Genomic DNA, 12,507 nt, shown 5'->3' on the forward strand with positions numbered 1-12,507 from the left:
ATTTGCAAGTTATTAAAAGTTTAGGAGGATTCAGAACATTCTAATCCAATGGTTTCTAAATATTTCATGCCTGTCATCTAAAGCAGTTTCAGTGCTTCAAAACAGCAGGAGAAAAAAATTATGCATTGTATATTTATAATACATGATTGTTGATCTCTACTGACATTTATCTTTACTCTAGAGTAGAGACCGGATAACTCGCTTGTGGCAGAGAAGGTAAATGTCATAACCAGGATAGCCTGTTACAGATGTGTATTAACCCTTTCAGTTAATTTTCTTAATACTTTAATGGGCATAATGAAGGGTCATGTGGTAAATCAGGCTCGTGCTTCTATCCTCCCATGTAAAGGGATGTGTAATGAAACTTGCACTGTTCAGTCAAGGGCACAGAAATGCAAACCATACAATGACTCTCAGTGGATGACAGCTGGGAGCAAGCTACCCATGCGAGAGCCCAGGAGATGGTAGTTCTGTGTGGCCTGGTGGGAGCTGATTTGGAGAGTACATCAGTTGATACCAAGGACCTGACAGCCATTTGAGGGGCATTTTGGAGGGTGACTGCTTTGGGCTAGGTCTTGTTCAGTGGGTTCATGCACTCTGAGACCACTGCAATGGGAGCATAGAACAAGTAGGAACGATTGGGAGGTGTGCCTCGAAAGGGCCCAGTTGAAACATTGCTGTAGGTGCACTTAGTATTTTTATTTCCTTGCACTGTCATTAAGTCTTATGAGGCTTTTACTTTTTTTTTTCTTTTGGATATCCTAGGACAAACTGGTTTTTAACTTAAAAAAGGGGGAGGCATTTCTAGACCACAGTGTTATGGCAAAAAAGAGTTTAAAAAGCTGAATTTAGGAGACTGAATACATTCTTAAAACAAACAAACAACTAATGGATTGGAGATTGGAGGTTGGCAGCTGACTTCTTAGGTTATCCTTTCTCAAGAGAAAACCTGCAGGAACAGCCTATGTGGGAGAAGAATGCCTCTGTGATGCTCCATGATACTGAAGTTAGAGGAACTGCTTCTCTCTTGATTTCTCAAATCCTTGCATCTCCAGTGCAACAGCTGTGGAGTTATTTGTGGTTCAGGTTCACTGCAGTGACAGCTCTTGGAAAATCTGCTTCTAGAATTTCCCTGAATTCTGACAAGGAGTTGCTGGGGAAATGTAGGCTGTGTTCTTTCTTTTTTTTTTTTTTCTGCACTTCTCTAATTTTTACATGCCCAGCCTGCATTTTCCTCTCTGGGGCCAGCGCTCTTTCTGCACCTTCTGTTTTGAGCAAGCCCTGGGGTATCCTTCATGTAAAGGGGTATGGGGTGGTTGGTGTTATGTGCAAGCCCTGGCCCTGGGGAGTGGAGAGCTGCCCAGGTGAGAATCTTCTCTCCGTGCACATCCACCCGGCGCCTTTCAGATCCTTAAAATCCTCAGCATCCTATGGGAGAAGAAATTGGGAAGCACCAGGTGATGGCCGCTGTGCCAGGAAGCCTTCAAAGTGGGCAGCCAAGTGCAAGAAGAAACCCTGGGGCAGGAGGGAAGCATGGGGTCATTCCCATTATGTTCTTTCTCTCAAAGCTCCTTGTTTTCAAATGCCAGGTACCAAACCCTCTGCTGCCTCCCCACACACTTGTCCCGCACTTGCTGCTTCTCACTGAAATGTGTTTGTAGCAAGAGTGACTTGAACAGATCAAAGCAATAAAACACAGAAAGCACCAGTACCCAGGAGGGATAGCAAGTGTAAAACCACGCTGTAGTTGGCAAACCAGTTGGGAAGGAGGGATTTGGATAAATGCAGTGTTATTTCATCTGTGGGCTGGCCATGCCAGGCAACACATGGCTTGAAACCGAGAAGAGAAAAACGTAATAGGACATACCAGCTTTGAGGGGTGTTGTTGCTGTGTGGAGAGCTGCAGCTAGTCACTGGAAATCCTAGAGAGGAGAGGCTGGATTACCATCACATAGATGATAAAGAGATTACCAGTGAGTTAATAAACACATAAAAATCCCGCTAGTCCCTGAAGTATGACAGATTACTAGAATCATCAGTGCTCTGCTGGAGATGAGTTTGCCCTGAATAAGATGAATGTGTATGTAAAGGAAATGCTAGGTTTGACACTTGAAGGAAATTTTCTCCCTTTGGATGCCTGTCTTTTTGATTCTTCTTTTCCCCCAGTGCTTTGAAAATGGGGATTCACACATCTGAGATTTGGGTCTGTTTTGTACCTTCCTTAAGCAATGAAAGCCAAGTTTGAAAAAGTTTCCATAGGAGTAAAAGATCCACACTCACCTGCTGAGATGATTTCGAGAAAACTGTACATTATGGCCATGGTTTATTTAAGTTTCTCCATGTACAATTTTTAAAGGGTGCAGATAGTTCAGACTCAAAAGGCATCACACCTTCTAACTGCCTGGATAGTTTAGTCTTAAGAATCTAAACGCATAATCATAGAATCACAGAATAGTTAGGGTTGGAAAGGACCTTAAGATCATCTAGTTCCAACCCCCCTGCCATGGGCAGGGACACCCCACACTAAACCATGACACCCAAGGCCTCATCCAACCTGGCCTTGAACACCGCCAAGGATGGAGCACTCACAACCTCCCTGGGCAACCCATTCCAGTGCCTCACCACCCTAACAGTAAAGAATTTCTTCCTTATATCCAATCTAAACTTCCCCTGTTTCAGTTTGAACCCATTACCCCTTGTCCTGTCACTACAGTCCCTGATGAAGAGTCCCTCCCCAGCATCCTTGTAGGCCCCCTTCAGATACTGGAAGGCTGCTCTGAGGTCTCCACGCAGCCTTCTCTTCTCCAGGCTGAACAGCCCCAACTTTCTCAGCCTCAAATGCACAGTGTAAATATTTTTTATTAAATACTTTAAATATTTAGATTTTTTTTTCCAGATTAAACTATTTGAGGACTAAACAGAAAGAAAAAATCATATGCCGTTGATTATTCTTTTGGTCTATGTGTAAGGGCAATTTAATTAATGGTGTATATTCTCCAGATAGTTTCTAGTCTGTCGTAGTGATGTAAAAGCACAAGGTGAAGAATGGATGTTTGCTGAATGAAGAGTGAATTTTGAAAATTCCCAGAGCATCTAAGAGGTAATGCTGAAAAGTTAAACAACAGGAAGGAGCATCTTTGCACCAGAGAGGAGGGTAGTTCCCTTTGACTTACACCTCCATTAGCCCTGTTAAAGGCAGTGTTGCTGCAGGAAGTATAAATCCACACAAAATTGGGATTAGGTGCCTTCTGGAATCAAGACAAGCCTTTCCACATCTGCAGTCTCTAGTAATCTATTTCATTAATAGTGGAATAAAGGTGAGGGTTCAAGTCATGCTTGTCAGTACAGTTACCTTGTGCCAAGGCTGAATGTCTCCCACTCTTATCCCTGTATCTTTTGATCTTGTGTCTTTTCTTCTATTCTTGTGTCTTTTATTTTTTCCCCTTTAATTCATGTTTATGACTCAAGAAGGAAAAAACTTAAAATTATGTGCAGCCCATTGCAGCTGGAGCAGCTGCCCACACCAGCAGGGCATGCAACCTTGCTTAGTTTCACTGGTTTTCACTTGCTTTTCCTGTGGGCAGCAGGACTGCCTCTCACTTTTGGGTTGAGCACCCACCCTTCATGGCTCCTGTGCTTGTTCAGCTTCATCTATCACACTGTGATCAGCGGAGATTGGGAGCAAAGGCTGGGACTGGCACAGACCTGGGCTGCAGAGTCACCAGTCTCAGACGCCCACTATTTCGTTTGCTCCCATCCCATGTGAATAAAATAGAGGGTGACAACAGAATGCCTTGTGCCCCTCTGCAGGAAGGTGGGCATATTGTGATGGGCCACTTCCCTGGTGGTACCACTACACAGGGATCTGGTGGCCCAGCTCCTGTAGACGTCACTGGTGGCCCTGGGGGCAAGGAGGGATACCCATCCTGGAGCAGGGGGGCTTGTGAGTGTCTGCTGGGCTCAAAATTGGTATTGGTTCTTGCAATAAACGGGAAAAAAGGAGGCAAGCATAGGATGTGAGAGAAACTAATCCTGCAGAGTGTCTCTGCCCTTGAGTTTTGTCAATCAGAGAGAAAAGGGAAGTAATACAGACGTTGCAAGTTTATTCAGAAGTTGTCAGTCTGGAAAGGGCCCTGCCTGAATCAAAAATAGCTTCCCTTTACGGAAGAGGCTTCCGCACTCATTCTTTATGTATTTATATCTGACCTGGGCTGGCTCGATGGACAAAATGTTCCATACTTATTTCCTCCTCGTTTTTTCGGAAGAAGGCAGCCATCAAGTGCAGAAGAGACGAAGCTCTGGGAACTCACTGCATGTACTACACTAGGGCTGGCTGGTCCACACTGACCAGGGAAAAACATTCTGTTTCTAGGGCAGGAGCTGGCACCTGATGGCCGTCTTTGCACTGCTGCAATGGGAAGGCTTTGCTGTCATGCAAAGAGAAAAGAACTGTTCTTCTGCCTCTTTCTCTAAGCTTTTTGCTTTCATTAAGCAGAGAGCATCGGCCTCTGCTGTGATGGAAACGAAGGGCAGAGGTGAAGAATGGTGAGACCAGCAGGGCTGGCATGAAATAACCCTGCAGTACTGCATAGAATGTATGGAAATCTCCCCGACTTCTATCAATTAAAGGGAAAAGAGCAATAGTATAGGCATTGCAATTAAAAAAGGTAATAGAGTCTGATTTACATTTCAGAATATATTAGCTTGCTTTTAATTGGAAAATAGTTTGAATTGCAAGTGAAATAATTAGATTAGAAGGCCACTCAGCGATTTTCCACTCATATTCCCCAGAACCGAACTCCTGGTTCATAGAGTAATTGTGAATATTATGAGAGCTATGTTTGATTTCTCCCTTTCACTCCTCTCCTGACGAATTGCATTGTGGAAGTAGAGGCACATCTTCATTAACAGCTGCATTTTATGTCTGAGCTCTCAGCTGGTCGCACGGGCTTTTTTGAGCTATGAAATTTGTGAGGACTTGTGAGGAAAGGGCTCAGGGAGTTGCTGTGGATTCCTACAAGCCATTTATTCCAAATCTAGGCTATAAAAAGAAAAATAATCATCAGGTCTGCCTTGGTATCCCTTCTTGAAATGATATGAGGGATTCTGGAATTGTTAAATGCAAGAAAACTGGCTCCAGAAATGTGCAGTGCTTGCAGTGTATATATTATTTATCCACGGACATAGATCTATAGCTGGTGGTTTATTTACAAGGGGCATAGCACATCCCCAAGCACCTCGCAACCCAGGAGCCCTACTTCTACAGACTTGTATGTGTGAGCAAGCCCAGCAATCATTTCCCCCCTCCTTGCTCCGGGGCAAGCACTTGGGGATGGGGACAAAGGCAGGTTGCAACTGGGGTTTTGACAAGCACAGGACTTGCTTTTGTGGTTATTGGATGTCACTAATGTGTTTGTGAGGTTCAGTCTTTGTATTTGAAAGCAAAACCTTTTCCATCCTTGTCGTGGAGAAGTACACAGGGGAATTGTATTTGGGGAACTTACCTATTGCTGCTTATTAATGCTATAAATCATTGTTTACTGGTTCATAAAAACAGTTTGTCATAAATTACAGATCTTGGAAAAATCCTCACAGAAAGCAATCCATTTCTGCTGCTTTTTCTCATTTCTTCTCTGACGGAGCCCAGCAACTGCACCATCAGCCTATGGTTATTTCTAATTATTTATTTACACGCAAAGCTGTTGCCTTCTCTTCCAGGTCAGGAATGCTTACTTCACTTGAGGGATAACTTAAAACCAATTTGATTGGGCATGAAGAGTAATTGGATGTCATTTTGAGAAGCAGTCCCTCTCTGTAATCCATCACTGTTGTCACGCTAGTCTGTTTCTGAGGCAGGGCAGTGTTTGCTCATCTCCAGTAGACCGAGGCTGTTGTTCCTCCAAAGTAGAGGCCCCTTTTCCATACTGATTCTTTCCCAGCTTCTGTTTATTTCCTTAATGACTGAAGCAAAAGCAGATATTGTTAGATAAGTGGCTATAAATGATTCTGGCAGCTTTGTATAAAGGCTTGTGATAAATTTGCAGGGAAGAATTTGTTGCCAGGATAGCTTCTGGAGCCAAAATGTTGGTGCCAACCTGAACGGGAAGAGTTGGAGTACTATCCCATGGGATTGCAGCCTTTCTTCTGGTGGGCACCCCTCTTGTGCTGATGAGACAAGGGGTGGTGCAATGCTCTGGGCCCTGACCTCTTCACCAAAACCATTATCTGTCCCTCTTCCTTCCTGCTGTTTCCTGACCCAGTTCAGTATGTTCAGTCCTAGCTTGTTTCCTTTTTGAGCAACCTTAACCCTGTAATTTGGTCTCTGAGGCCGTGCTGGAAACCCTGTGGATTTGCTGATGGGACTTCAAGTAACAGTCCGTCCACAGTGGGTGGCCTCTCCCTGTGCCTGGGACATGGCTGGGATGCTCGCCGTGCATGGTGCGAGGATGCCAGTGGCTGCTCTCCAGCTGGTCAAAGCTGAGGGAGGTCCCAGCAAAGGGCAGCAGTGGCGCTGCAATGTGAGCCTGTGATTCCTTCATTGGGAGCTGCTCCTCCTGCCTTCCCTGGCATCAGCACCATAAACTGAGCCTCTTAATGTCTTGTGCGAAGCAGCAATTCGAATTCCCAAGCTCGCAAGCTCCAGATTTCTTCGTCTTAAAGAGCTATTAAACTGGCTACTTATTTGATTTTTAAATTGTGTTTTCCTGTTGAAAATAGAGACTGAGGAGAAGGGCCCCTGTGGCAGGGCCCTCACCTCTGGCAGTAGCGTGCACACACAGTAGTTCCCATTAGTCCTGTCCGCTCCAAGTGGATTTAACTTTCATTTCTAAATGGCAGCATTTGAAAGGCATATAGGGCTGAGCTAACCATGTAAGTAATTAGGCTAGGAATGCAAGCAGAGGGGGCCATCAGCACTCATTATTTAAGAGCCAGCTTCATTATTTTTACTGCTTGGATGCTTATCTTAACATCAGCAGCCGCTTATATTTAAAGGGACTTTGCCTTGCAGACTTGTTCCTTGCTAGGCTCTCCTGGAAGGATGCTCAGAGATTGCACACCTTCCTCAGAGAGGTCACACTGAAATAGCCTGCTACGAAAAGGATGCTTCCTGATGCTGAGGCTCCCAGAGTATTTACACCCTGTGCAGGCTTCGCAGGGATTTGTGCCCCCATCGCTGGAACACTACTGCCACCGTCATAAAAGCAAGATGCTCTTTGGCAGCACATGGTATTTTTTATTAGGTCACAGAATGAAAATTGTCCTGGGCATCTAAAATTAGAAGATGATGAGGTCTGTAGGGAAAAAGCAGTGTCAACTCACGCAGTTGCAGTCTCTGCCCCAAAGTGCTTGCAATTAAACAGCTACCCTTGGCTCCAAGCTTTTGTTGGATCTGACTTACTCTAATGGAGCTCCCGGAACTGCACAACCCAGGGTGAGCCCAAGTGCAGTGGTGACTTTTATTATTATTAAATATTATGTGCTTAGGGCTGTATTTGGTGGGAGATCCCCAAAGGGGGTGAATAGCACAGTATTGTATACCAAGTCATTATACTGGTGCTGCTGCATCCCTTCTCTGAGCCCTTTCATCCTCTCCCCTGCTTTTTATCATTCTTGACCAGATGCCCAGCCTCTACTCCCGTAAATGACCCATGCACGAGAGTGGGTCATGTTGGAAGTGGGATATGCTGTGAGTCTTCAGTAGGAAAGATCAGTGTGAGGTGCTGAACTCTTTAGTGAGGGACTTTGGGGTGTGTAAGTGGGTGTGCTGCTCTAGAGCTCTTCTTGTGCCACCCAAAACTGTCTGTAAATCTGAAGGCATCTTGCCTTTGAAGTGGTCTGTCTATTGTCTCAGCAAAGCCGTGGGTGCTGAGCGGTGTATTTCTCCAGGCACCGTGGAGGAAAGGGGAGGAGATGCTTTTACCTTTGCAGTTTCCTGCTTGCTCTGGTCTTCCCTGCAAATTCCTGCCCAGCTCGGCAGAGTTAAATGCTGGCGCCGCAGCCCGTTGCGTGCGGGGCTGCTTTGTTGCCATGTCAACTGTGCATGTCATTTGTTTACATTTGATTTGGCAGAACATTTCATGATAAGAACCAAGGCCTCCAGTGACTTTGAACTGGGGGGTGGCTGGGCAGGGGCACAGCAGGATGGGAAGTGAGGGAGAGGCTCTGCACCCACCTTATGCATGGAGCTACCGGGGGCCTCATCCTTATAGTTAGTTCCCAGGAAAGTAGGAGAGGGGGAAGTAAGTGTTGATCATCATACTGATATCGATAACAGCGTGTATTAATTCTCAGGTGGCTAATTGTGGTTTGATTCATGGAGTGTGGAGGTTATTTTCACAGCCTGTTGTGGCCAAGGCTGCCACATCGAGGTAATTCCTGTGATCCTACCAAATTCCCTACTAACAGATCTGAACTGTTTTCACATATCAGTCAGCAATGGGGAGAAATGAATCCTTACAGGCAAAGACCCACAATTAGAGGCAAATCTGTGACAGACTTTCCTGAGGACTTTCCCCAAGTAAAAAGAATACCAGGGCTTGGCCCAAAGCCAGAGAGAAAATATGTCTGTAAGAAAACCTATGAAGACTGAAGGAGTTAGTGTGTAGTGCCCTCAGCCAGTGCAAAAGCAGTGCGAGAGGAGTTGGTGCAAAACTAATTTCTCAAATTTACTTTAATGACAGTGGATTTTTTAAATTATTTTCTCCTAAATAGATGCAAGTTGCAGGGAGGTTGGTAAAGCAGAAGAAATTGTTTTCCTAAGTCGTTCTGACTGTTTGCCAAGGATGTTTTTCCCCACCGTATTTGTTAACTGATCGGGATTTCCATTTCCCTTTCTGAGCTGTTCTCTGCCTTCTGGACATGAGACACTCTGAATGTAGTGTTGGTGGGAAGCATTCAGGATTCAAGTGCTGGGAAACTGGGGAGGTGATGCAGTTTCCCCCTTCCTTCTTGGAAGAGAGAGATTAATTGACTATGCACTAATATGAAAAGCAGTTTATGTCCCTGGCGGCTCCATAGGCAAATAGAGGGGACAGTGTAAAGTGTGTGATCCCTTGGGAAGTGTGTGCCTCTGCCACCCTCCCTCCAGTGTCCCATGAATCACAGTGACCACACCGTCCAGCTTCATTTTCGGGGGTTTCTGCTTTCATGTCACAGAAAATACCCTTCATCTGTGATTAATGTCCAAACCACTGATCCCCACCTGAAAGACCGTGCTGCTGGGAACATAGGAGAAATGAGTCATGGGCTGGCAGTATATTCCCCCACTTTGATCACTGTCATTTGTCGCTCTGGCTTGATTTTTCCATTACCTGTGTGTGATAGCTTGGTCTTGAGAATACCAAGGAAGCAGTTGTCTTCTCAGGGCATGCTCACATATATCGCCTTTGGTAACAGTGGCTGCCTGAGCAGTGCTGCCTCCCTTTCCCCATCTTAACCTCTCTGGTACTTCAGAGCTGGCCCAGTGAGCATTTGTAGCAGCTTGTCCTAAGCGAAAGCACGGGTGGGACCTGGGGTTTGTGGCAGAGACTGGTTAAACCAGAAGTGCCACAAGGTGGAGATTATCTTGACACCAGCAGTGCCACCAGGAGGAGATGTACCTGGAGACCACAGACCCCGTAACAGCCAAGAGAAGTGCTTCCCCATGCCTCCCATGGAGGTGGGACTCCACTCTGCAGATGGTACACGCTGTTGACATTGGTCTTGAGCTGTGCCGGTGTTGCGCGTATTGGTACTTGCTTTGTCACTTATCTCTGTTAATCAGGGTGTCTCCCTCCAGTCAAGACCAGCGAGGCTCATGCAGGGGAAGTAGACAGGGAAGGTGAGGAGTGTGGTAGCATGACTCGAAATAGGAACTAAATGCCCATTCCGCTTCTTCTCTTCTCTTTGGCATGGCCTGGAGAGACTGTATCTAGCTAAAGGGCTGAGCCAACCGCATAACTCTCTAGGTCTTTGTCTTCTCTAGGCCTGCGCAGCCACGCTACCAAAAGTGGCGATTTTATAAGGTGGGTCCCGCTCCTGGCTGCTGACCAGCCATTTTCTGAATTCCATTCATGCGGGCCTTGAAAAAAATCACTGAAAAAAGAAAGCCATCCGGTACTACCGACATGTGTAGGATTTAATCTGGCTTCCAACCGGTGTAAGGTTTTTATAGTGCACTAATAATCACACGGTGTGCTCCAGTTCTTGCTTTTTAATTTTCTACTTAAGGGCAAGACTAGGTGCTTTCCTCAGAATATGAGATTCTTTAATTTTAGACACGAGGTCTGGCACCCTTTGCGGAAGCCAGCTGTCTTCTCATTTTCCTAGCAGTGCTTTCATTCTTCTGCGCTGCAAGCCAGCTCTTTTTCTGTGTGGGATCCTTCTCACCTCAGCCCTTTCCCAGTTACATAAAGAAGGAAGAGAGCTACAAGAGTGGCCGTGCTGAAATTTAAATGAAAAATAAAGAAATCATTGAGGCCCTTTCTCATGTGTTGCTACATGCCAGATGTCTGCCTATGGTTCTTCCCAAATAAAAGCACTGCCAGGCAGCAGGCACAGATCTATAGTGTTACCTGTAATAAAGAGCACTGTATGGGTAATAATATGGAATACAGTTAACAGCAAAGCAGTACATCTTAGGCTTGAATCAAATTTCACCAAAGACAGGGCATTACTTTGTAAAGATATCAGTTGTTCTACTGTTTTGTAGCTTTCCCCTGCCCCTTGTTTTGAAGTTGGTATTTGCATGTCGTGTAAAACCCAATGCATGGAAGAAGCACGAGGAGATAACTTCTGCAAATACTGTCCAGTAGCCTTGTTTGAGGAAAAAGAGAGGTTGCCTGCATTCTTTCTGGATGTCACGTTTTCCCTTGCTGAATCCAGAATGAAGCCTTATTCCTTCCCCCACACTCGCTGCTGAAACAGTGTAGGCTGGAAGAGGTGCCGATGAGGGGCGCAAGGTGCTCCTGCTCAGTCGTGGGCTTTAATTCTTTCCTGAACTCCAGCTGCTTGGAGACTCATGATTCCTATGGTAAGAGCAGGGATATGTTGTTTCTGTATTTACTGGGCTAGACAGGTGCCCTAGTTCCTTTGTCACTTCTAGCAGAGGAGCTTTCCAGATGGGAACCTCATTTCCAAATAGTTCTTCAGCAAAAATTACATTCCTTGGACTGCTTGTTCTCAGAAAGTGCTTCAAGTGACCTTAATGCATTCTCAGCTATCCTTCACAGCTGAGAAATATTTCTGAATGCAGAGTCATCAATTGCAGTGATACATATTTCTAATACACTTGGCACTTGTATCCAAAGATGGTCTTGTGGCTAACATACAAGGCTGGGACAATGTCTTGTTTGCTTTGTGAACTTGTCTAGATTATCTTTCTGCTACATGTCTTAGAGTTCCCAGCTATCGAGTGGGATTCATAAACTGTGCTTGCCTTACCTGGGTATATTAAGGTTTCTGAAAGTCCAACACAGCAGTCTTTATGGAAATAGGAAGAGCTTGGGTCTTTCTGGTACCGTTCACACCCTATGGCTGACCTGCTGGCTTGCTTCTGATAGCTGGAGTCGAATGGAACTTCATCGTGCTTGCAGGCAAGTATGGTAGCTAGCAGCAGCTCTAGTGAACATCCTTACCTAGACCCTGCTTTAAGGGCCAGAGAGCATATGCATCAAGATAGATTTTTCATTCTGTTAGTTATCTCTTCAAAACTCTGGGTAGAAATACTTCTGCCCCTCATCAGCATTATAGCTGGGGACCTGTTGATTGCCAGCAGCAATTAATGTGATGCTGGTAGCAGTGCTTGGGAAGGAATGCAAGTGATTGATTTTCAAATTCAGGGCTGTTGTTTGCAGAACTGTGCTTCAGGGAAAACCTATACAAGGTTTCTGTCTAGAAACTAAGGATATCTGATGTGGTATTACAGAGAAATAATGAACAGGAAAGTTGAGAGTACTGCTTTTACTGAGCAGAGTTGCACTTCCAAGTCCACTTTAGAAGTAGGTTTTGCAAGACAGAACCATAGACACTTAAGAGGGTAATTCTCTTGGCATCCCAAGAAGAATACTGCAGCCTCTAATTAAGCAGAGTATTAACTACGTTATCTCTTTGATGAAACTTGGTGAACTCTGTGCTGACAGGCGTGCACGCTCGCCTCTCCCTGGAAATTTGGAAGTTAAGACATGCATTCTCTATCATCTGTATGATTTATTTTTCCTCTGGCTGTTCCTCTGGAGTTGTACTTACGCACTGAACTAAGTGCAGCCGTCTTTGCATTGAGCCGTATTTGCATAGAGCTCTATTTGCATGTTGGCTTGTGCTGGCGTGCAACATTAATAGCGTATTAAAGGAGAGCAGGGGAAGGGGGAGGGGCAAGTTAAGATTTCAGTCTTGTCTAAGCAGGGCCGTGCAAATACATTTCCTTTTATCCAGAATTAATGACTAATACGTTAACTGGCTTCGAACTGGGATTTTGCTTGCCTGGGAACGATGTCTCCAGTAAGAGGCTGTGCTTCCCACTGGCTTCTG

At 45.3% G+C, this 12,507-nt stretch overlaps 1 protein-coding gene across 1 annotated transcript in view; it reads left to right on the forward strand.

The window, feature by feature from the left end:
• HIPK2 (homeodomain interacting protein kinase 2) overlaps window positions 1–12,507 on the forward strand; it is a 129,667-nt gene that overhangs the window by 61,835 nt on the left and 55,325 nt on the right. The window lies entirely within an intron of this gene.

Source organism: Psittacula echo, assembly GCF_963264785.1.
Source record: "Psittacula echo genome assembly, chromosome: 1".
Taxonomy (NCBI): Eukaryota; Metazoa; Chordata; class Aves; order Psittaciformes; family Psittacidae; genus Psittacula; species Psittacula echo.